The sequence below is a fragment of the Microtus pennsylvanicus genome, chromosome X, assembly GCF_037038515.1.
Source record: "Microtus pennsylvanicus isolate mMicPen1 chromosome X, mMicPen1.hap1, whole genome shotgun sequence".
Classification (NCBI taxonomy): Eukaryota; Metazoa; Chordata; class Mammalia; order Rodentia; family Cricetidae; genus Microtus; species Microtus pennsylvanicus.
This window is the reverse complement of record NC_134601.1, coordinates 52051996-52074977: the sequence shown is the minus strand read 5'-3', so window position 1 is coordinate 52074977 and position 22982 is coordinate 52051996. Positions and strand designations below refer to the sequence as shown.

General features: G+C 36.6%; 1 pseudogene; it reads right to left on the bottom strand.

The window, feature by feature from the left end:
• Positions 1-4474: 4474 nt before the first annotated feature.
• Positions 4475-22982, bottom strand: part of LOC142840338 (peroxisomal biogenesis factor 19 pseudogene) — a 142973-nt pseudogene continuing 124465 nt past the window's right edge.

The following is a 22982-nucleotide window of genomic DNA, read 5'->3' as shown; positions in this document are numbered from 1 at the left end:
TCTTTGTAAACACCATTTGTTTGTCCTACCCTAAACCTACTGAGTCACAATATGCATTTAACATAATCTCCCGTTCTCAGTACTCATGTGTGATTTAAAACTTAAGAAGTCATGGACATGAACTTGGGGAGCTGGAGAGATGGCTTAGTATTTAATAATACTACTGCCCTTCCACAGAACCTGGGTTCAATCCCCAGATCCACATTGCAGCACACAACTGTCCTTAACTCACACATGTGGTTCACACACACACACACACACACACACACACACACAGATACACACACACACACACTATGTGTAGCTAAAACAGTACAATATATTAAAAATTAATTAAAAATAACTGAACTAATGGACATAGTTCAGTTCAGGACATCACTATGCTGACAGAAAGCTCTGTGATCTAGCTGGTAAATTCCTTTATAGATATTGAAATATATTTCCTAGTATAAATAATAGGAAACATTATAGACTATGTTCACTGTGCTCAGGGAAATAGAAGAAAAGAAAGCATGGTGAAATAAACCAAACTCCTTGTTTTTGTGTCTTATCAGGGACAGGAATTGAAAGAAGAAAGAATATAAAACTGAGATATTCTAAGGTCATCCAAATATAAAGAGTTTGGGGATCTTCATTCTTATAAGATGTTCTCAGGAAATTACAAATAAAATAGTATACAGGTTTTAAACATTTTGTTTATTTCAAAGTAATTCCAAGTAAACTCAAGTTAATAGAGGAAGCATTCTTTGCCCATTTGAGATTAGATTATTTTCCATAAAAATAATCCTCTGTGTGCCTGTGAGGAACAGTACAGAGAAATCTGCTTTTTCTCATTCGAGTGGGGAAGCTGAACTTTAAAAAGTACAGTCACCTCCACTGTCTGAAAGAATTAGGGTCTTAATATGCCCCTTCTAGTGATGTCTGTAGATGCGATTCTCTTTTAACACTTAGTGGAAATTGGAACCACTCAAGTTTGATGAAAGGCAGGAAGTAATTAAAGAAGAATTTCCTCCTCTATTGAAGTTGAGTGGTATTTCTCTAGGGAAGGTCATCAAGGGACTAGACTTGAGAACTTGAAAGACAAGGCTTTGTAGAAATGATTGGTTAGTGAGGGAAGAGAAAGCAAAGGGAGTCTGATGGAAGAATGTTCACATGCAATTTCTTCCATGTTTAGAAGAGTCTGTCTTCCATGATACAGTGATATAATCAAGTATAGTAAGTTCAATATTTCTGTTGGCCCCAAATTGTGTTAGTATATTGAGTTATATACCCTTTACATAAAGAATATTTTTTAAAAAAAGTTTAAGAAGAAGCAAAAAACACAATCAACTAACCTGGGCTCATAGGAGCTCACAGAGACTGAACCAACAAGCTGGGAGCCTATATGAGACTGATCTAGGCACTCTGCATATGTTGTAGTTGGGTGACTTGGTTCTCTTTTGGGATTCCAAAGAGAGGATACCGGGACTGTCTCCAACTCTTTTACTGGCTTTTGGGAGCCTATTTCTCATACTGGGTCATCTTGTCCAGCCTTAATACATGGGGAGGTGCTCAATCTTACTGCAACTTGATGTGCTATGTTTTACTGATAACTAATCTGCCCCTTTCCTGGATGAAGATCGACGAGAAGGGGATTGGGAGGTAGGAGGGGGAATAGAAGAGAAGGATTTGGAGGGAAAAATGGGTGTGAGATTATGGCTGAGATGTAAAATAAATAGAAGAATAAAAATATCATTGAATTTTAATATGACTTTGATCTGAAGAAAACTGGAGAAGCAATCAAAACTTTCTCCCAGTTATTTTTCATATACTTGACTGAAATTAGGGATTTAAATTAATCAGTTAGTAACTAGGTTGGGTTGCTATGTATTGAAACCAGTGATAATGTCTACTTCCCAGGAACAAATAAAGTAAGTAATTTCTATAACTGATTTGCCACATGAATGTTATCAAAAAATTAAGACAGGTGTTATAGTTATTTTTGCTCATATCTAAAAAGTCATTCTATATCACCATAAAACTTCCAGTCACTTAGAAATTATATGTATTAACTCACTGAGAATTTTATACATTCACATAATTATTTTGATTGTATTTATACTCCACTCTTCCCCATATTTTCTCTCATATTCATCCCCATCTCCACACTATCACCCAAATTTTATCTTCTTTATTTTTTAATAATCTACTGAGTCCTTTGCTGCCAATATACTCATGGGGGTGGAGCCATACCCTGGATCTTGGTGACCAGTCAAGTGCCACCGCTTACCCAAAATGGACTCCCCCTCTCCAGGAGATACCAACTGTCAATAATTCCTCAGTTTGGGTGGGCACATTTGAGATCCTTCCTACTTCATACTGGGATATTGGCTGCCATGACCTTGTGAAGATCTTGTACTGGTAAGCCCATGTCATAGCACTGCTACCCGTCTTCCAGCTCTTAATATCTGCTACATCTTCCATGATGGTTCCTAAACCTTGTTGGGAGTGGGAGTAGTGATGTAGCATACATGATATAGATGATATTAGCACTTCACAGACTTTTATTCTCTGTACTCTGTGCACTTGTGAGTTTGTGTGTTACCACTTTTCACAATATAAGGAGGCTCCTAATACTTTATTTTGATTTTGGGTTTTGGAAACATACTTATTCCAAAGCAATATGCATATAGAAAATTACTCAGTACTGATTGTAAATCATTATCATTTTGTCTGAAGTAAACTCTTTCATCTAATTATCATTCAGAAAAGAATACATAAACAGTACTCTAGCAATCTTTTAAGGTAGATGGTCCACTCTTGTCATTACTTTTTCTATAATCCATGTCATAAATTTCAACATCAGTATCATGTGATAAAATGATTGGTTTCCAGCTTCCTTCTGTTGGAAAGATTTGGTTATTACTGACATATTAATGTCCATCTTATGGGACACCTCATAAAGAACATGGACAAGCAAGCAGTTAAAGAGACTAAAATATTAAATGGATATTATATCACACTTGCTTTGTTTATATTATCATTTGTACAGATTTGTCAAGTCTATTGTCTTGCTTTCTGAGCTGGGTTTTATTTGATTTATTCAGTTTTCTTGGCTGAATTTCTTTCAACGCTGCTGACTGTTTTTACTAGTATCACCAATTTTCATACTCGGTTTGCTGATGTGGACTTTCCTCTCTGAGTCCTGGGTTGAATTCATCTACTTTCTTATATCTTCTTTGAGATTTTGATCACTTTAATTGACAAACATCTGAAAACTTTACTAGGCATTTTCTATATTTTGGTATTTTTTAAAATTCAGTTATGATGTTGGGGTGGTCTTGTTACCTTTCTGTTTCTTGTATTTCTTTTTTCTTGGTTTGTATTTTTTTCTTTGAGAATTTTATGCAACATGTTTTGATCATATTCTTTCCCTTTGTCTTGTTTCCTGTATTTCTGTGTTGTGACTTTTATAGCTTTTTCTTTGTCTTTGTCTTCAATTTTATTTGAGAATCTTCTATTGATATGCCTACTCCTGTAGACTCAATTTGCAGTAGCACTGAAAGAAGAGAAAACAATGTGATATAATAACTGTTTGATGCAGAAATACATCTGAATTCTGGTTTTCCTTTTGCTTCTTAATATTTATTAGGTACTGCCTTCTGGGGTTTGCAGAAAAAAAATACTCAGGATACACATCTTTCTTGAGAACTTAGAATAGCTAATCATTTACCAGCTCTGACATTACAATTATGTTTGCCAGGGATGAAGGAATTGGTAGGCTGAGAATACTATAGGACTAGATGAAAGGAAACCATATTGATGTTCATCTACCACAGCATGGTCTTAGAATAACAACTGAATAATAAAAGGGAGGAGATAAGAGGACATCTGGGGGCAAAGGAAGGTCAAGGGCTGGGTTCACTAAAATTCCACAGAATTGTAGAAAGAACCAAGATAGCAACTTGAGTTTTAGGAGGAAAGTGGAAGTAAGGGTAAAGCACCCATGAATGGGAAATGCCCAAGGCTTCTCTTCCAGCCCAATGGAGCAGGGCAAGTGCAAAGTTTCTTCCCCTTTAGAGATTTCAAAATGTTCTCCCTGAAAGCAAGGGAGAATTATAACAAACCTATAGTCCCAGCCCAGATTATATTTCTTTTCATTCCTAGATGCCCTGCCCAATAGGACTCAGCACCTGCTCTGTAGACCCAAACGAGAGAGTAGAAACACGAGTACAGCTGTTTATAACACTGTTTTGGGGAGTGAGAAGAAGTTAAATGCCCCCAAAGGGATGCCTTTCTTCACCTGGCAAATAACTGGGCTGTTTCTAACAGCAGAAACCATGATGGAGTAGTACTTGTAGAACAGGCTTGAATGGGATGTAGAGTTTGAAGCAGATATCTCCCAGAGATGATATTCCTGCCTCAGTTCCCAGTGGTACTGCTGAGTCCTGATGTTTCCCATAGCGGAGACTAGGGGAGAAAAATGTGTTGACTTTCACATGATCAGACACTGCTTGCCTTTGGCCACCTGGTAGGCCCTATAGAATGAAGGCATCCAGGTCAAAGTTGAGACCAAGTCATGTCAATCTACCTAGCTCTTTGGGAGGATTGCCCAAACCCTGTATCCGCTACATAAGATTTAACACCATCTCAAAAGGAGCCCTGTGAGTAGCCTCACTGTCTCTGAGCATCTATGCCTCAAACTGCTGACATATTTTCTCATGACACTGTGCTGTTGCTGCTGCTGCTGCTAACTTTCAAACTGCTATAAAGGAATGCATTCCTGGTGACTCTTCAATGATTCTGAATACTTTTCAGCGATCTCCTTCAGGGATGGGTATAGCACATTCTTAGTAGTTTCTGCATGATACTCTGCATGATGGGAGAAGTTTCCTTCCTCCTCATCTGCATCCATGTCCAGCCTTGGTCAGTTCCTCTTTTGACATGCCCGAGTTCTGAAGGTCAGTGGCATTTTTGGTTTGCCCACTTAATGTTTCTTTAGGGCATGCAGAATATCTGTTTGAGGGTTTACATCATTGTCCACTTTCCCAGTGCCTCTGAAAGCTTTTGGTACTGTTCCAATAGACAGGGTCCTTCCTCAAGCATCTCACTCATTGCCTTCAAAACACCTCAGTGACTTAGTAAGTCAGCTAGCTGTCAGACAGTTGTTCCTGGAATATTTTTCTCTTGGTAGATGAAGAGGGAATCTCAGCAGTGTTTCCTGGGCATTTCTTCTGCGGCCCTAAAGCATCAGGAGTTGGGGACTGGGACTGGAGGAGTTGGCTTTATTGAAATCATCAAGAACACCTGACAGAAGCTCCTCCCACTCCTGGTCTGCTTTGATCCCAACCTACCACAGTGGCCACCATAACAGATCAATGTAATTATTCCAACAAAATCCAGCTTGGTGAACCAGTGAGATTCTATTGGGGTTACAAACAGGATTATGGGTGAGGAGAGACTTGCAAGAGCAAGGATGACATCAGAGAGCAGCTAAAACCCAAAAAGTTGACCTGGACTGAGAAGCAAACTTGAGGTCTGATGCAAACTCGAGGCAACTCAGTAGCAGTGGAAGAACTTCTTCTCTGCAGTTGATCTTTTCAGAGTCCCCTTCTTGCAGTTGTTTGTTCCTTCTATAACACTGCAGTTGCCTTGGAGATGCTTGTCAGTTTCCATTTTCCGAGACAGATGACATGTTGTTTGCCTCCAGAGCCTTATGACCCCCCGTGATGTAGGAAGGTCATCTGTCTATATGTTAATTTCATTGGTTAATAAAGAAACTGCCTTGGTCTTTTGATAGGCCAGTCCTTAGGTGGGTGGAGTAGGCAGAACAGAATTCTGGGAGGAAGAAGGCAGTGAGGCAGACGCTATAGCTCTCCTCTCCAAGATGAATGCAGGTTAAAATCCTTTCCAGTAAGCCACCACCTCGTGGTGCTACACAGATTATTAGAAATGAGTTAATCAAGATGTGAGAATTAGCCAGTAAGAGGCTAGAGCTAATGGGCCAAACAGTGTTTAAAAGAATACAATTTGTGTGTTGTTATTTCCAGGGCTAAGCTAGCCACGTGGGAGCAGGGCTGCAGCCCGCCACTCCTATCACTACACCCCTGGCCCCCTTGCAGGGAATGTTTCCATTTAGAGAAAACTGCTCTACAATTCACCCTTATTCTTTTCTCTAGAAAAAAAAAATTTAGAGAGCATCACTTTTAGGAAAAGGGGAAGAAAGATTCTAAGAGCCAAATGTAGTGGTGAACTGCTGTGAAGTGTTTTCTCACAGGACAGCAATACTACGAAGAAACTCTTAATCTGGAAAGTGAAGCAACTTTCAGTACTGTTTTATTGTGCTAATTAACACTGCAGTAGAATGAAAGGAAATTTCATTTGAAGCCTAAATCTTTTATTTTGTTTTATTCTTAATTATTTCACAAACTAAACTTCTACAAGTTTTCTTTTTTATCCAATTCTTTGATTCTCTTCTTTATAAACTTTTTTTTTATTTTGCCCACATTAGACGACACCTATCACATCCTTCTCATTTTAATTGCGCTTTCTTTATTCAATGTACATTTTACAGTCTTGTCTGTGTCTGTGAAGATATATTTCATATTCATTTCTACTATAGTATGACAGTTCTTGGATGATGGTTTCACATTCCCATGGGAGGAAGGAGCTCTCTGGATTCCGAAGACTGTTGAGTGATTTACAAAGGTCCATTTGAGCTTTGGTAGATAGACAATTCAGCTGGAGAAAAATCCTTACAAAATTAGAAATATTTGAATCTTACAGCCCAAGTTACAGGCTCATGTAAATATGGAGATGTAATCATAGAATTGCAGAACTCTTTTATAGCCTGTGCTTTACAACCATATCAACAAAGCACTAAAGTTGTTAAAGTATATTCCAGTTGGAAGAGCTATCAAAACAGATATATCTGGTTACACTTCTAGGGAAGAGCAAAAATCAAGGCAAAAATATAAAAAGATATTATACTAATTTGTAAGAACTATAGAAAGTGTGAACATAAAACACAATACATTTCCTGAACTGTAAAAATTCAGCACCACTTACCACAATTATTTCTACTAAACTATTTCTAGATCTTAATAAAAATTTACAGAGAATGTTAGTAACATGAAAAATCAGTGAACTTACTAAAAAGTGTCAGTTGATTAAAATCTGACACAAATTTTATGGTTCTCAGACATCAAATTTAAAGTGAACATAAATATTTTCAGTTTTAAGAGAAACAGAAGTTATATGCTTTTAAGACAAGAAAGGGGAAGAGGAGTTTCCTCGAGAAGCAGTGCAGTCTACACCTATCTCGTTATAAGGACAAACGGTTAACATTGTTGTTTGGGATTATGCTGTTTTAGTAAATTCTATGTAGTAGATTCTTCTTCAATATCTATGAATTTATTAGTACTGAGTCGTTGGCTAGGTTTCCAGTACCAGGCATGGGTTCCATGGGGTTTAAGTCCAATTAGAGGGCTATTGTTACAACCATGGAATCTGAGCCACTACCACACCTTTAGCATTATCATGAAATGTTGGTCCTTACTGTTGCTCATAAGAGTCAAAACTGGGTAGGACTTTTCATTGTTTCCCTTCTTCAAAGCTTGCATGACACTAGTCCTCGGAGAGAGGACATTTGGATCAGGGGTTGCAGCTTAGGTTCTATTTCTGAAGTTCATCAATAGGGACTTCCTTTCTAACTCTTGTGAGTAACAAAGGGTGACAACTATAAGCTGTATGTTTTAAGGAGTCTTTAAGCCATGACCAATAACTCAAGGGTTTCTCATGTTGCCTGGTATTGATGTTTTTGTTAGCTGAGTTTTGGTTTTTGGAAGGAGCATTGTCAGCCTAGAGGAGAAAAATTCACTTAAACTATATATGTATATTTATACATGGAATTGCATGTATTATAGTTTTTTTGCTTGCATAAATAGTAAATAATATGATTCCTTGTGACATCCTCTCTCTCATTGGAAACCTTTATCTACAAATCTTCTAATGTGAGTATATAGTAACTACAGAAACCAAGAAAGTAAAATAGAACCACTGGCAGGACAGGAGGATTGGGGAACAACTGAGGGGGGGATAGTGGGGTAAAAGTGATCTGATCATGGAAATGGGAAACCAGGGAAGGAAAGGGAGGTAGATGGAGAAAGGGCTCAGAGGAGAGTAAAGGAGAATAGCAGGGTATGATTTACCTCTCAACTGAAGAACTGATAAAGAAAATGTGGCACATTTACGCAATGGATTACTACACAATGGAAAAAATAATATCTTGAAATTTGCATGCAAATGGATGGACCTAGAGAACATCATATTGAGTGAGATAACACAGACTAGAAAAGGCAAATATAATGTGTACTCACTGATAAGTAGCTTCTAGACATAAAGCAGTGGGAAAGAAACAACCTACAGTCCACAACCCCACACAACCTAGACAACAAAGAGGACCCTAAGAGAGACATGCATGGATCTACATAGGAAGGAGAAAAAGACAAGATCTCCTGAGTAAATTGGGAGCACAGGGATCATAGGATAAAGTAGAAGTGGAAAAGGAGGAAGGGATGAGAGTGGAGAAAAATGTATAGATTAATACAAACAATAAAAAATGAGAAGAATTTCATTTGTAATTCTTTTAAATAACACATACAAACAACAAAAGAAAGCTCAGAAGGTTGCATATACATATATATATGCATATGTACATATAAACATACATACTTATATAACAATAATAAAGTAAAGGAGGCAATCAACTTTGAGTGGAAAAACATGAAAAGAATTTGAGAAGATAGACGGGAGAGGTGGATGGATGAAAGGGATTGATGTAATTTGATTTCAATTAAAAATTAACAAAATAAAATCCAACAGAAGTTTAGAGAAATGACTCAGTAGTTATGATTACTTATTGTTATTTCAGAGGATTTGTGTTTTGTTCCAGAAAATCAACCTCTATGTCTCTCTCTGTGTCTCTGTCTGTTTCTGTCTCTTTGTCTCTGTCTCTCTGTTTCTTTCTGTGTGTCTCTCTGTCTCTCACCCCCCCTCTGGATTCCTTGATCTTTCTGGCCAACCATATTACCTAAGACAGTGAGTTCAGTGTATGAACTCAGTATTGTGGATCTTCCTCCACTGAGCATTATTACGTGAAGAGAAGTGAATGACGGTAACATCACAATGCATAGGAAAGGAGATTGGATATAATGTATTATAAAGTAATATATTACAAATGAACTGGTATAATGTTATAGAAATTGGTCATAAATTAGACAAGATGATATTGTTAATGTAGGGAAGCCAATGAAACAATGTTAAAGCAGTGTTTATAAAATCGAATCATTAACAGTGCTTCATTACCTTTTTAGAGCAGAAAAGAACAAAATCATTACTAAGCATATTTAAAAACACAGACAATATTAAGTTAGTCACAATCCTAGCTTTGACAACACCATACTTTAACCCAACCGAGGTAACCACCTACTCAATAATCACTTCACATGTGGATTTTTATGAATATAACAACTTAAGACAGAGATTTCCAGCATAGAAAAAAAGATTATACAAACTTGATAGTTTGGTTGAAATGGGTCAATTACTTAAAAGAAAAATCAAAATAGTTCATATAAGGCTGCCAACTTTTGTAATTTTGAAGTATGTATTGTGAGGGAGTCCAGGGGAAATTGGGATGAATATAATCAAAATACAATGTATACTTGTATGTATGAATTTATCAAAGAATGAACAAAGTATTATATAAAATACCCTGTAAATATCTACACAAGTAAAAGTAATTAGATCAATTTATTTACAATTTCTAGGCAAGAAAGCACAAAGACCATATGTTTGACTTGATTGGCTGCACCAAAGATTTAAAGAAGAAATGAATAACGCAAATAACTGCAATATATTCTATGGATAGAAGAAAAATGAGTATTTACTAATTTACTCCTGGAGGTCAGAAATAAGTCATAATGAACCTAGATGTGTTATTTTATAGTAGGAATAAACAGACCATTTTCTCATATATATCACTGTAGAAATTCTCAATAAAACACTAACAAATAGGTTCTAAAATTTGTAAAGATTGGTATGGAGTGATTGGGATTTGTTTCCAGTTTATATAGTTGGTTCCACATGCAAAACACAAGTTGTCCACTATATCATTAGGTTAAAGAAATTAGTTAATATACCAAAGTCATTTTACAAAGCTTAATATCCAGTCATATTGAAATTCTTAGCAAACTAGGAAGAAACAAACATACATTACTTGGAAAAAAATCATTAAAAATACTATCCATTAACAATTTATTCTACGGTAAGAATAAATATCCTTTTATTTTTAGGATTGGCACAACGTAACCGTATCCTTCACCATTTTTTTCTGACAGTTTTCTTATAAAATTATTTGTAAATATACATATATATTGGAATAAATGAAAAGAACTTAATTCGCATATATAATTATCATCTACTGTCAAAAGTTACACTTAAATTTTTTAATTAAAAAAAAAAACACCTCTTTGAAATTCCCAGGAATCCACAAGGATGACCCCAGCTAAGACCCTAAGCAATAAAGGAGAGGGGGCCCGATCTTGACTTGCCCTGTAGTCAGACTGATGAATACCTCAAATATCACCATAGAACCTCATCCAGCAACTGATGGAAACAGAGGCAGAGACCCGCATTGGAGCACTGGGCTGAACTCTCAAAGTCCATTTGAAGAGTGGAAGGAATGAGAATATGAGCAAAGAGGTCAAGACCTGGATGGGAACACCACTAAACAGTTTACCTGAGCTAATGGGAGCTCACCATCTCCAGCTGGACAGGGAAGGAACCAGCATAGGGCCAAACTAGTCCTTCTGAATGTGGGTGACAGTTGCATAACTGTGGCAGACTGAGCCACTTTCATATATTCAGTCCAATCTTAAAGAAAATTTCTGCAAAATAAAAAGAAAATCCCTGCAAGCTACTTTACACATATTGAAAAACAAATATTATAATTTTCTCAGAAAGATAAAAGACTTGGAAACACCAGTACAAGGGTAAATAAAATTTAAAGGAATAAAAGTACTTGATTTTATATAACATTTACTGAATAATTGTGTTAACTGACAATTTCATACATGCATATGATGTGTCCTAATTCTTCTTTTATCCACAAAACTTTCTTATCTCTGTGTTCATCTTTGCAGTATTTTTTCTAGTTTGTAAATTTCGGCTTTTTTTTGACACATCAGTTTAACCAGGGCCATCTGTGTCACCAATGAATTTGACCTATTCATTACAGTATGTGGGAGGTCACCAGTGGGTTAAAAATTGATGGTGATATTTCACATGTTTCCTAAATGTATTAGGAGAAAATAGCTTAGCTATGAATGGCTGAGCCTTTTGAGTCTTTCCACCATCTATGTCCGACTGTTGACAGGCCCATTCTTGTTTAAAAATAAAATTCACATAACCTATTTTGGTTATATTCACACTTCTCCTCCAACTCTTTCCACAGATCTTCCACCCACCCATCAAGCTTAATAATCTTTCTCTCTCTTAAAAATATGAAAAAAAAACAAATCAACACCCACAAAAATAAACTAATCAAAACAATGGAGACTATTTTGTGTTGACTAAATATTCCTAAGTGTGCAGCCTGACCTAGAGTGTACTCCAGATGTCACTCCATTAAATAAGAGTAATTTTTCTTCTTCCAGCAGTTTGCAGTACAAATAGCTTATTGGTTAGGGATGAGACTTTGTACCCACTTCCTCTTTTCCAAGCTGGGATTTTCTATGGTTTGAACTTACACAGATCTTGTTTATGCTATCATAGGCTATGTAAGTTTTTTGTGTGCCCTATTGTCTCTGGAAATCATTGTTTTCTTTGAGTTGTGTATCGCCTCTGGCTCTTACAATGTTCCTCCCTCCTACAGAGATATTTTGTACAGAGATACCCTTTTTAAGACTTGAGGGGAGGAATGTGATACAAACATCTCATTTAGGCTTAAGTACTTCAAAATTCCTTACTTTCTTCATATTTCCCAGTTGTGAATCTTTGCTAATAACCATCTGCTTCAAAAAGAAGCTTCTATAGAGGGTTGGGTGATCCTCTGAGTTGTTTCATTTTTATGTTCATCTTGTTCATCTAGCAAAATATAGTAGTTCCCCCCCTAAGACTCATGAACTATTTAGTTCTTTTTTTAAGAAACAAATGTCTTTTTTTCATTTTGCATACCAATCCCAGTTCCCACTCCCTCCCCTTCTTCTGTTCCCTCCACCTCACAGAGGGTAAGGCTTCCCATGGGGAGTCAACAAAGTCAGTTTCAGGTTCTTGACCTCAATAACAATATCAGGTGTGAGTTTATCTCATGGAGCAGGCCTTAAGTCCAATCACAAGATGATTAGTTACTTCCATAACATTTGTGCCACTATTGCCTCAACAAAAATACTTCCTGCCAGGGTAGGGGTGTGCGAATTTAGAAATATAACTAAAGAATTAAACAATATGAGGACACATAAAAATAATAAGACAGAAAACATAAAACAGTTCCAGGAGGGCACCTCAATGATTCTCCTCCTATAGTGCGTACAGTACCTTCCAGAACTATGAATGCTAGTTCATAGGAGTGAAGCTTCTGGTTATTGTTACACCAGTTCAGCTTTTCCATGTTTGATGATGGAAGTATGTGGTGCCTTCAGGTATAGAGCCCATCAAGTTGTTGAAGGTAAATAATAGCTTTGGCAGTAGGCGTCAGTATTTGGGAGTCTGTCTACTCAATCTTTGGAAAATGATCAAAAAGGAGGCAAAATAGTTAGATTTTAGCTGTAAATTGGGTCTCAAATCCAATCATATTATGGTTGGTTATCCCTATAATAGTTGTGACATTATTGCACAAATGGGCACAAAGACTGACATGTTAGGTTTAAATGATACTTTAAAGTAATGAGCAAAGTGTGACATGATGCAGGAACAGGCATGTCTGAATTGACCAAGTTATGAGGAGACCTAGATATATCTAAAATGAATATTGATCAGTGAAAGAAGCCAACTGAAAATTGATATATACTATATGGTTCTGTTTGTAGTATTGGAAAATAAAAACTGAGAGATAGTAAACATATTAATAGTTATCATAGATTCAAAATGGGATTTGAATGGGAGAAACATGGGAAAAATTTCAGAGCAATAGAATGCTTATTTATACTAATCAGTGACTATATGACAGTGTGTGTTCATTAAAACCCATAAAATTGTAACAGAATCGTCTTTAATGTATACAAATTAAAGAAATCATTTAGAGTCAGGGAAATTAAAGATATTATGAAGAGTACAATAAAATTACATAACTGTATTAAAATATATTATATTACCTCTTTGATGTACATGTACACACACACATATATTCTGTGGAGTATTCACTAAAGAAAACTGCTCAGACATGAGTTTAAGCCAATAGAAAGTTTTTATTAGCCAGGCAGTGACTACACTGGGTGCAAGGTCGGTATATTTTGAGACTTTCCCAGAACTGTACGGACTTTGATTGCTTAGACCTTTGTTTTAGGTTTTTTTTTAAGATCTCATTTTACATTCCATCCACAGTGCTCCCCCCACTCTTCTTCCCACCCACCCCCACCACCTCCCCACCAGCCCAGTCCCCATCCACTAATCCCAGTGAAAATGACTCCCATGGGAAATCAACAAAACCTGGCACCTTAAGTTGGTGCAGGACCAAGCTTCTCCTCACTGCTTTAAGTCTGAGCATGCCATTCCACCTTAGGGAATGGGCTCCAATAAGTTATCTCATGCTTCAGGTTTTAGTTTTGGGCAGGTGGTATTATCTATGTGCTGAGTTTTAAGCCTCAATGGCATTTCTATCATGGAGTCAGTTGTACTAAGATCTCAGGGTCTACTAAGAACTGGGGCCGTGTTACATATATGTATATACACACATTAATATATATATGATACATATATACTATATATATATATGCAATAGAGGATGAAATTAGAAAGGGAAAAATTGAGAGGAACAATTATAACACTGTGGTATGATATTTAATCTCATTTATTAACTCGAAGAGATTTTAATTCAACATGGAAACAAATTCCTAGGCAAGTCTATTTCTGTTACATTAGTTGAGGTGGGCTTACCCACCCCAAACATTGGTGGCACCATTCTATTATCTGTGGTTCTAGAATGGATAAAAAGAAGAAAATATTTTAGTCAGGGTTCTCTAGTGAAACAGATCTGATAGAATGAATCTCTCTCTCTCTCTCTCTCTCTCTCTCTCTCTCTCTCTCTCTCTCTCTCTCTCTCTCACACACACACACACACACACACACTCACACACACACAGTATTTATTAAAATTTGTTATTCTTTGACTATTCCAGCAGTAGCTGCCTATGAATGGAAGGTCTAAGAATCCAGTAGTTGTTCAGTCCATGAGGCTGGATGTCTCAGCTGCTATTCTGTATATGCCAGGATTCTGAAGTAGCCTCTAATACCAGTGAAGGAATGGAATTGCCACTGAGAGTAAAGACAAGCTGGCAAAGGGCAAGCCTTCTCTCATGTTAAGGTGAATATTCTCACCTCAAAAAAATGAGATTTAGCTTATGTCTTCAAAATTCAATGATTCAATGAAGAAAAATCCCTCATAGCTGTTTCCAGTCACTTGGGCTTTAGTTAATTCCAGATATAGTCAAGTTGTCAACCAAGAATAACCATCACAAGTCTACCCTTTATCAACTTCACACGTGATCATATCTCCTTATATCATGCTTAATTTTCAAATAAAAACAATCATGTCACAATTACACCTAACATGATATATTTGTTCTTTTTTTGATATATTTGTTCTTAAACAATTAAGGAATGTGAAGACAGACAATAGGATGTCATCTATGTGATTATAATGGTAAGAGAGAAAATTGTGAATTTTGCATCCATTGTGATTAGATCTATATTTTTTTATTTTTTATTGCAAAAAAATTTTCCGCCTCCTCCCAACCTCCCATTTCCCTCCCCCTCCTCCCGCCCCTCTCCCTCTCTCCTCACTCCTCTCCCCCTCCCTCTCCAGTCCGAAGAGCAGTCAGGGTTACCTGCCCTGTGGAAAGTCCAAGGTCCTCCCCCCTCCATCCAGGTCTAGGAAGGTGAACATCCAAACTGGCTAGGCTCCCACAAAGCCAGAATATGAAATAGGATCAAAACCCCGTGCTATTGTCCTTGGCTTCTCATCAGCCCTCATTGTTCGCCATGTTCAGAGAGTCCGGTTTTGTCCCATTTTTTTTCAGCCACAGTCCAGCTGGCCTTGGTGAGCTCCCAATAGATCAGCCCCACCGTCTCAGTGGGTGGGTGCACCCCTCGTGGTCCTGACTTCCTTGCTCATGTTCTCCCTCCTTCTGCTCCTCATTGGGACCTTGGGAGCTCAGTCCAGTGCTCCAGTGTGGGTCTCTGTCTCTATCTCCACCCATTGCCAGATGAAGGTTCTATGGTGATATGCAAGATATTCATCATTATGGCTATAGGATAGGGTCATTTCAGGTTCCCTATCCTCAGCTGCCCAAGGAACTAACTGGGGACATTGCCCTGGGCACCTGGGAGCCACTCTACGTTGAAGTCTCTTGCCAACCCTAAGGTGGCTCCCTTAACTAAGATATGTGCTTCCCTGCTCCTCTATACAACCTTCTTTATCCCCAATCATTCTGTTTCCCCAAGTTCCCCCCATCCTTCCCTTCTCACTTTTCTCTCCCCATCTCCCCTTACCCCCATCCCACCCCACCCCCAAGATCCCAAATTTTTGCCTGGCAATCTTGTCTACTTCCCATAGCCAGGAGGATAACTATATGTTTTTCTTTGGGTTCACCTTCTTATTTAGCTTCTTCCCTCATCCATTGCTGGTGGGAATGCAAACTTATGCAACCACTTTGGAAATCAGTGTGGCGGTTTCTCAGGAAATTCGGGATCAACCTACCTCTGGACCCAGCAATACCACTCTTGGGAATATACCCAAGAAATGCCCTATCATATGACAAAAGCATTTGTTCAACTATGTTCATAGCAGCATTATTTGTAATAGACAGAACCTGGAAACAACCTAGATGTCCTTCAATGTAAGAATGGATGAAGAAAGTGTGGAATATATACACATTAGTGTACTACTCTGTGGTAAAAAAAAAATGAGTTCTCGAATTTTGCATGCAAATGGATGGAAATAGAAAATACTATCCTGAGTGAGGTAACCCAGACCCAAAAAGATGAACATGGAATGTACTCACTCATAATTGGTTTCTAGCCATATATAAAGGTCACTCAGTCTATAATTTGTGATCCTTAGAGCTAGGTATTGCTCTCAAATTTCTTTTTAGGCTTTCTTTCATATAGATAACCATGTTTTAGCCACTGTTATAACCCTAATATCTAACCTTAACATTGTTCAATCAAAAACTGATTGTTAAATATTTTTCTTTTCTTTAATAGAAAGTAAATTCTCATCTCCTAGGAAACACTTAGAAAGCACAAACAGGACAATTCTGCAAATGTAGTTGGACTTATTTCCTCAGTACTCTGTGGAAGACTGGCTATACCAAATGAAATCGATTACAGGAAAACTTGAATGGAAGCCCAACCAATTAGGACATGGAATTCTTTTTAAATAAGGGAGGATGAAAGGGTGCAGCACTAAGGAAATGTTTAGGGATATGGAACTACCCAGTAGTGTAGTGTCATAGCAGAGCCTTACAGCTGTCAATACGTAGAAAATTTTATACTGCAAAGATGAATGGTAATGAAAATATTATATACATGCCTAGTTTAAGACCCAAAATGTAGTACCTGTTTACTAAGTGTGGCAAGTATATAAAATATTACAATACAGAAAAAAGTGTCTAGTAGGAGATATGGACTCTTCATTACAGGTTTATCTTATACTAAAGATTTTTTTTATTTGACAAGTTTTTTTAAAGAAGTTCCTATTGAGGAAAAAAAATAGAACCTTGAAATATTCGAAAGTATGGTAGCCAAGCTAGCTAGTTAATTTAGGCTCTAAAATATATGATATCTTGATCATGTGCTTTGGAATAAACATACCCTTGCCAAAATATTTGTTTCTATCTACGTTGATATCTGAAATTATGACAGAATATTCTTGTCATAACAATCATATGAAAAAAGCAGGTCTTTTTTTCCATGATATGGAGAATAATTACATATATGTAAATACAACTTTCCTTGTCTAACTAAATAATGTTACTTTCATGTATATGATCTCATGGATGGCTATTTGGTATTGGGTAACAAATTTATGTGCTCTTCCATAGGGAAGAATATTTTTCTGCTCTCAGCATTCTTTAGTTGCTTGTTGTCATTTGTGGAGTGTTGAGGCATCCCATGTGGGCTCTCCACTGCCAATCCCTGTCTATGCCCATGTTAGCATGTCTATTTTTTTGTCCATGTTCAGCCAATACTTGGATTGTCATGTTGGTCAGACTTTCTGAGTGTAGTATAACTTTTGACATTCCTAGGAGGCACAATTTTACAGCAAACTCCCTGGTTCTCTGCCTCTCACAACCTATCTGGCTTCCTCTTCTACAACTTTTCCTGCTTTAGGTGCAAAAGTTGTTTTGTAGATGTAACCACTGGAATCGTGCTTTACAACTCTGCATTTTTGTTAGTTGGGGTGTTCTCCAATGGTCACCATATGCATTTTGATTCATTTGAGGGGTTTCCTGGTGGTCTCCATATGTGGCAAAGAGGTGTGAGGACTACAGTTAACTGTGAGCATAAGGAAAATTTCGGAATGTGTTATAATGGTTTAATAAAATGATAGTTGTAGATTTTTCTCCAAGTTCCATGACTAAATTAGCACTTGGTGGTTCACTATGTTTCTAGTAGCAGGAATAATTTCCATTATTGGTTCTTCAGTCTAGTCAGAGAGCTGTTGGTTACCACTGCTATACATGCTGCTACTGTCCCCTTATGGTTATCATGATAAGCTGGTCATTATTTTGGTTAATAAGCATCATAGCTGAGTAGGAGTGTTGGTTGCTTCCTTCCTTTAGAAGTTTGCATGGCACGTTTGACATCAATAAAACTAGTGTAAATTCTTCTTTTGAAGTTGTTTTTTGGTTATAGGAGAAACTAAGTAACAGGAGAAAGCCCATAGGAGAGCTTTTTATTAGGAAAATTAAAATAATTATAGTATACTTTCATTTCCACTTTAGAACATTATAGCATCCTCTTAACATATAAAATAAAAGAAATAAGTTTTATAGAAAATATAATTTCCCCAATAGCTTGAAATTTCCTCAATAGCTTGAAATTTCCTGGATTTTTTTTAACTTTGACACCATTACTTTAATGGCTTTACCAAATTCTAAGTAGGTCTTGGCATGAATTTTATTTGCATCTCTTAATTTCAATTTGAAGTAAAAATACATATGAAAAATCTCAGAGACATAAATTACAGGATCTGGTACCATTTCATGTTCATATGTAAGTTGATGCAGAGTTGGACTGCTCAATTCTTTTGATAGTGCATATATTTTTTATGTGCTGGTATTACATGAGCTGGACAAGCACATTTTAAGGGGTCTTTTATTACCTATGCTCAGCCTTTTAAGATAAATTTATTACTGAACATAATAGCAATGTCAAGGATGTTTTATAGTGTCTCCTTTCATATTCTAAATCTGCAAATAGTTTTGATACTGGGTAGCAAGACTGAGTTGAAAAAAGTACATTTATCAAATAATAAAATACAGGTACCTTTAACATACATCTTGCTTGGCCTTGAGTATGATCATGTGGAGACGCTTTTCTTTTCTTCTTTGTTTTAATGACTGGCAATGACTAGCCCAGCTTCTTTATTTTCTCTTCAAGCCCCTCCCCCACTGGCTTGTTGATGACACCAGCCTTTTATTTGAGAATAAATTCTACCTGTGTAGAATTTATTGTGAAGGTTCAAGGAGAGGCTGTCCTAGAGAGTTGATAGATAGTCTTAATCTCAGTGGCTTCTTTTCTCTGGTAGATACCTCCCAAGACACTGCTCTGGAGGTAGCAGACACAGACAGTCATTTGTGTATCAGTTAGACGTCAACAAAACGTTCTACTTTTTCTTGTTTTTAAAGGAAGAGTATGTCCTGTTGGCTGCCAGGGAGCCTTTCTGTTTGGGAAGCACAGATTACAGGGATGCTGTGCACTCATGGAGATACTGTTTTCCCATCACACTCATTCTGAGCAACGCTACTCCATTGTGCCCTGATATGAACGCAGCTTGAACAAACAATCTCTATTGGTACCAAGAGATGGCCACCAAAGTCAATGTCAGAGCCCTGTACTAAGGGCCCTGTCTGCCTGGAGATGCTTTTCTACAGCTCTGTAATTTCACTGTCTTGTCTTTTAGTTCACCCTGATAAGCAGGAAATTCTAAACACTATCAAATTCTGTTGATGTTATGTTTGAAACTGTCCATCTCCTGGGACAGTCATAAGATCCATTTGAGCTTGTTTCTTCAGTTTATGCAAACAAACCATTAATGGTTCATGAGCTAATGTTATTAGGTTTCTTTCAAACACTGGTTGTCATACAAGGGAAAAACATCTGTTTCCGGTACAACTGTAATTTTTATTTCTAGCACCAGTATTCTTTCAGAGCTAGGAGATGCTAATTGACAAGTAAGTAGACAAGAAAGCCTGGCTTTGAAAGAATTAAAACATCTATAGACATGAGACTGATCTGAGAAAAAAGTTGAGATTACATCCCTTTGCAACAAGAAACACCAGAATTCTGAAATTGGAATTACCCATTTGAAAGGCCAAAAATAATATGAGTTAAGTGCCTTTGGCACAAATTTTAATGAGATGATCATTCTCAGACTTACACCTTCTTAAATTAATTTTTCCTTAACATCTTATTTCTTAGGTACCTGATACACTATTGTGTCCAAATCCTGGAGCTCTTCAGTTGCTATGCATAGACCCTTAGTACTGATAATATAATATAAATTTGCATAAAGGTCAACTTAAAATTCTAGGTTATATGAAACACAAAAAAAACTGTTTAAATACTATCTTAATTTATGGTTCTATAAAAACTTAAACATTGAGAATTAAAGTAATAAACTAAAAAATCACAATAGGATCAGACATACATATTTTCTAAAACTACTGGAATTATTTTATTGATATTGTTGTCTTATACCAATTCTCATGCATCAATGTAGATAAGTCTGTCTTGTATCAGTAAAATTAAAAAAAACTATTCAGTACCCCAGTATCTGGAATTCAGACCTGAAACACACACACACACACACACACACACACACACACACACACACACACAGAGAGAGAGAGAGAGAGAGAGAGAGAGAGAGAGAGAGAGAGAGAGAGAGAGGGGGGGGGGGAGGAGAATGAGGAGGAGGAGGAAGAGAAGAGAAAAGGAGAGGAGAAAGGGGAGAAGAGAGAGCAGCATTACAAATATTGCATGCATCTACTTTAACTAGATAAGTTTATATTCATTTAATCTTGTTTTAGTCCTGCATTCCTCATTTGAAAAATGATTATCCGTAACATAAGTGTATTTGTGAACTGAGAAGACAAGTAAGGCAACTTTAATGTCTGGTTTATATCTTAAGTTTACTGTCATGTCCTCTTTAAAAGGTCTTGTCCAAACAGATGTTTTTCAGACTGATTTTCACTACTTTCCTTTTATTAGTAAGGGAAGAATCGGCCCTCTAGAAAGGGAAAGATATGTCAACTGCAGGACCAAGGAGTGGTCACTTTTTATTTTGAGCAGCAATCTATTATAGACTGAACTAAGAGAGCACAAACACTTATGATAGTTTTCTTTGAAATAAACATGATTCATTAATTTTGATTGGTATTAAACTATATAGAGAATACATTTCCTAACTTTCACTGTCAGGGTAAAAGTTGTCATTATTGATTGGTGCTGCATATTCCCCTTATATATCATATACTTTTCCACAAAGACTTCAACGTACAATTTTGAGTTTGATGATTCTATTGATTTTACACCACTGGCTGGTTTATGGCTCTAATTTTGGTTACCTTTGTGACTTTGTAGAAGTTACAACCTTCTCTACACTCTGATTAGAGTGTAATATGTGTTTGCAATGATGGCAAATCGCAGCAGTGTATGCTATTGATTTTAGTTAATGAAAAACTTGTTACTCTCTTCTTTTAATGGGCTATTGCCAGAATCTTATAACTGTAGGTCTCTTCTTTATGAAGATTCCTGGTACTCTGAAGGATTCTCAAAGCTTCTAAGTTATAGTGAAAACACTGAAAAAATGTCAATATTATCTCAGGGACTGATTACAAACTAAGCTGGTTGGGCGGCAAAAACATTGGGAAAATAGACTCCATTTTTATTAATAAACAGTTTGCTTGCAGCTTGTGTTCGACTCTTTATTTGCTTTTTCAATTTCTAGGTATATGGTAAATGAGTAGTGTAAGTAATTTAATTGCAATGTAGTGCTAATCTGGTTTACTGCCATTAAACTGAGCTAGAGGCACAACCTGAAGTGATTCTCCCCTTCATTCATAGCATTGAATCCTGGAGCTCTAGGTTCTCACGTTCAACTCTTTCATAGAAATAGTGAGATTTCCAGAAATAAATAATTTATATATTAGATATATGATCATGCAACATATTGATCAGTATAATTAAATCTCCTGTCCCCTCATTCTGTCCTCTCTAGGACATTAATTATCACTTTGTCTATCATATCCACACTATATACCTTATCCCCCATTAGTCATTTAGAAACTATTTTAGGTGTCAAATTGACTGTTAATGCCTTTATAGGACTTATGCTGATTAACCATTATATAACACCCCATGGCTGCATTACAATCACTACATCATTCATCTCTCTATATTATTACATTTGTATTGTCTCATAATAAGAAGCATGTTGCAGTATGGTAAGATATATTTATAGAGATCATGTTTAAACTATTTTTATTATAGTGGATATATTAGTAACTTTTCTCATTCTGACCAAATGCCTAAGAAGAACTAGTTAAGGAAGGTTGTATTTATTTTGTCTCAGTTAAAGAGTAGAGTCCTTTATAGCAGAGAAACCAAGAACACAGGAATTTAATTCAACTGATAACTTGGCACCTGCAGATTGGAAGGGAGAAAAGAAGAAATGAATGCAGCTGTTTCATGCACTTTCTCTTTTTATGAAGTCTGGAACTACTTGTAATGGAATGCTGTGCATGTTTAGGGTGGGCCATCCCGTCTCATATAACTTACTACAGAGAGAACTATCTAGGGACTTGCTTCCATTTTGATTCCATTAATCATCACACAATGGTACTATAACTTTCTCTCAAAGTTCCCCTTACTACTGTCATGATATACTATATATTATGTGTATGCTTAATATATATAGCAATATGGATTTAATTATATGATTAAAGGTATATTTTCATGTGTGTGTGTGAAAATATATATCTGGAATCCCTGTCTGAGAGAAAATATGTTATTTTCTTTCTTAGTCTGGTTTATTTTACTTTAAATTATTTTTTATTGTTTTAATGAGCGATATATTTTTCTCTGCTTCCCTTCCTTTGTCTCCCCTCCCCTTTTACTCTCTAATGATCCCCACACTCCCAATTTACTCAGGAGATCTTGTCTTTTTCTACTTCCCAAGTAGATTAGATCTATGTAAGTCTCTCTTAGGGTTCTTTGTTGTCTAGGTTCTCTGGAGTTGTGAATTGTAGGCTGGGTTTTCTTTGCTTTTCATCCATTTTCCTGTAAATTTTATGATTTATTTCTTTGTCCATTCACCTACTGCTGAACATCTAAGCAGGATATACTATTTAATTTATTATTAATAGTGTAACAAGAAACATACATATGCAAGTATTTCTGTGATAAGATTTAGAGTCCTCTGGTTATATAGCCAGAAGTGATATAGCTAGAAAGTGTAATAGTTCTATTTCTAGTTTTGTTTGATACATTTACATACTGAT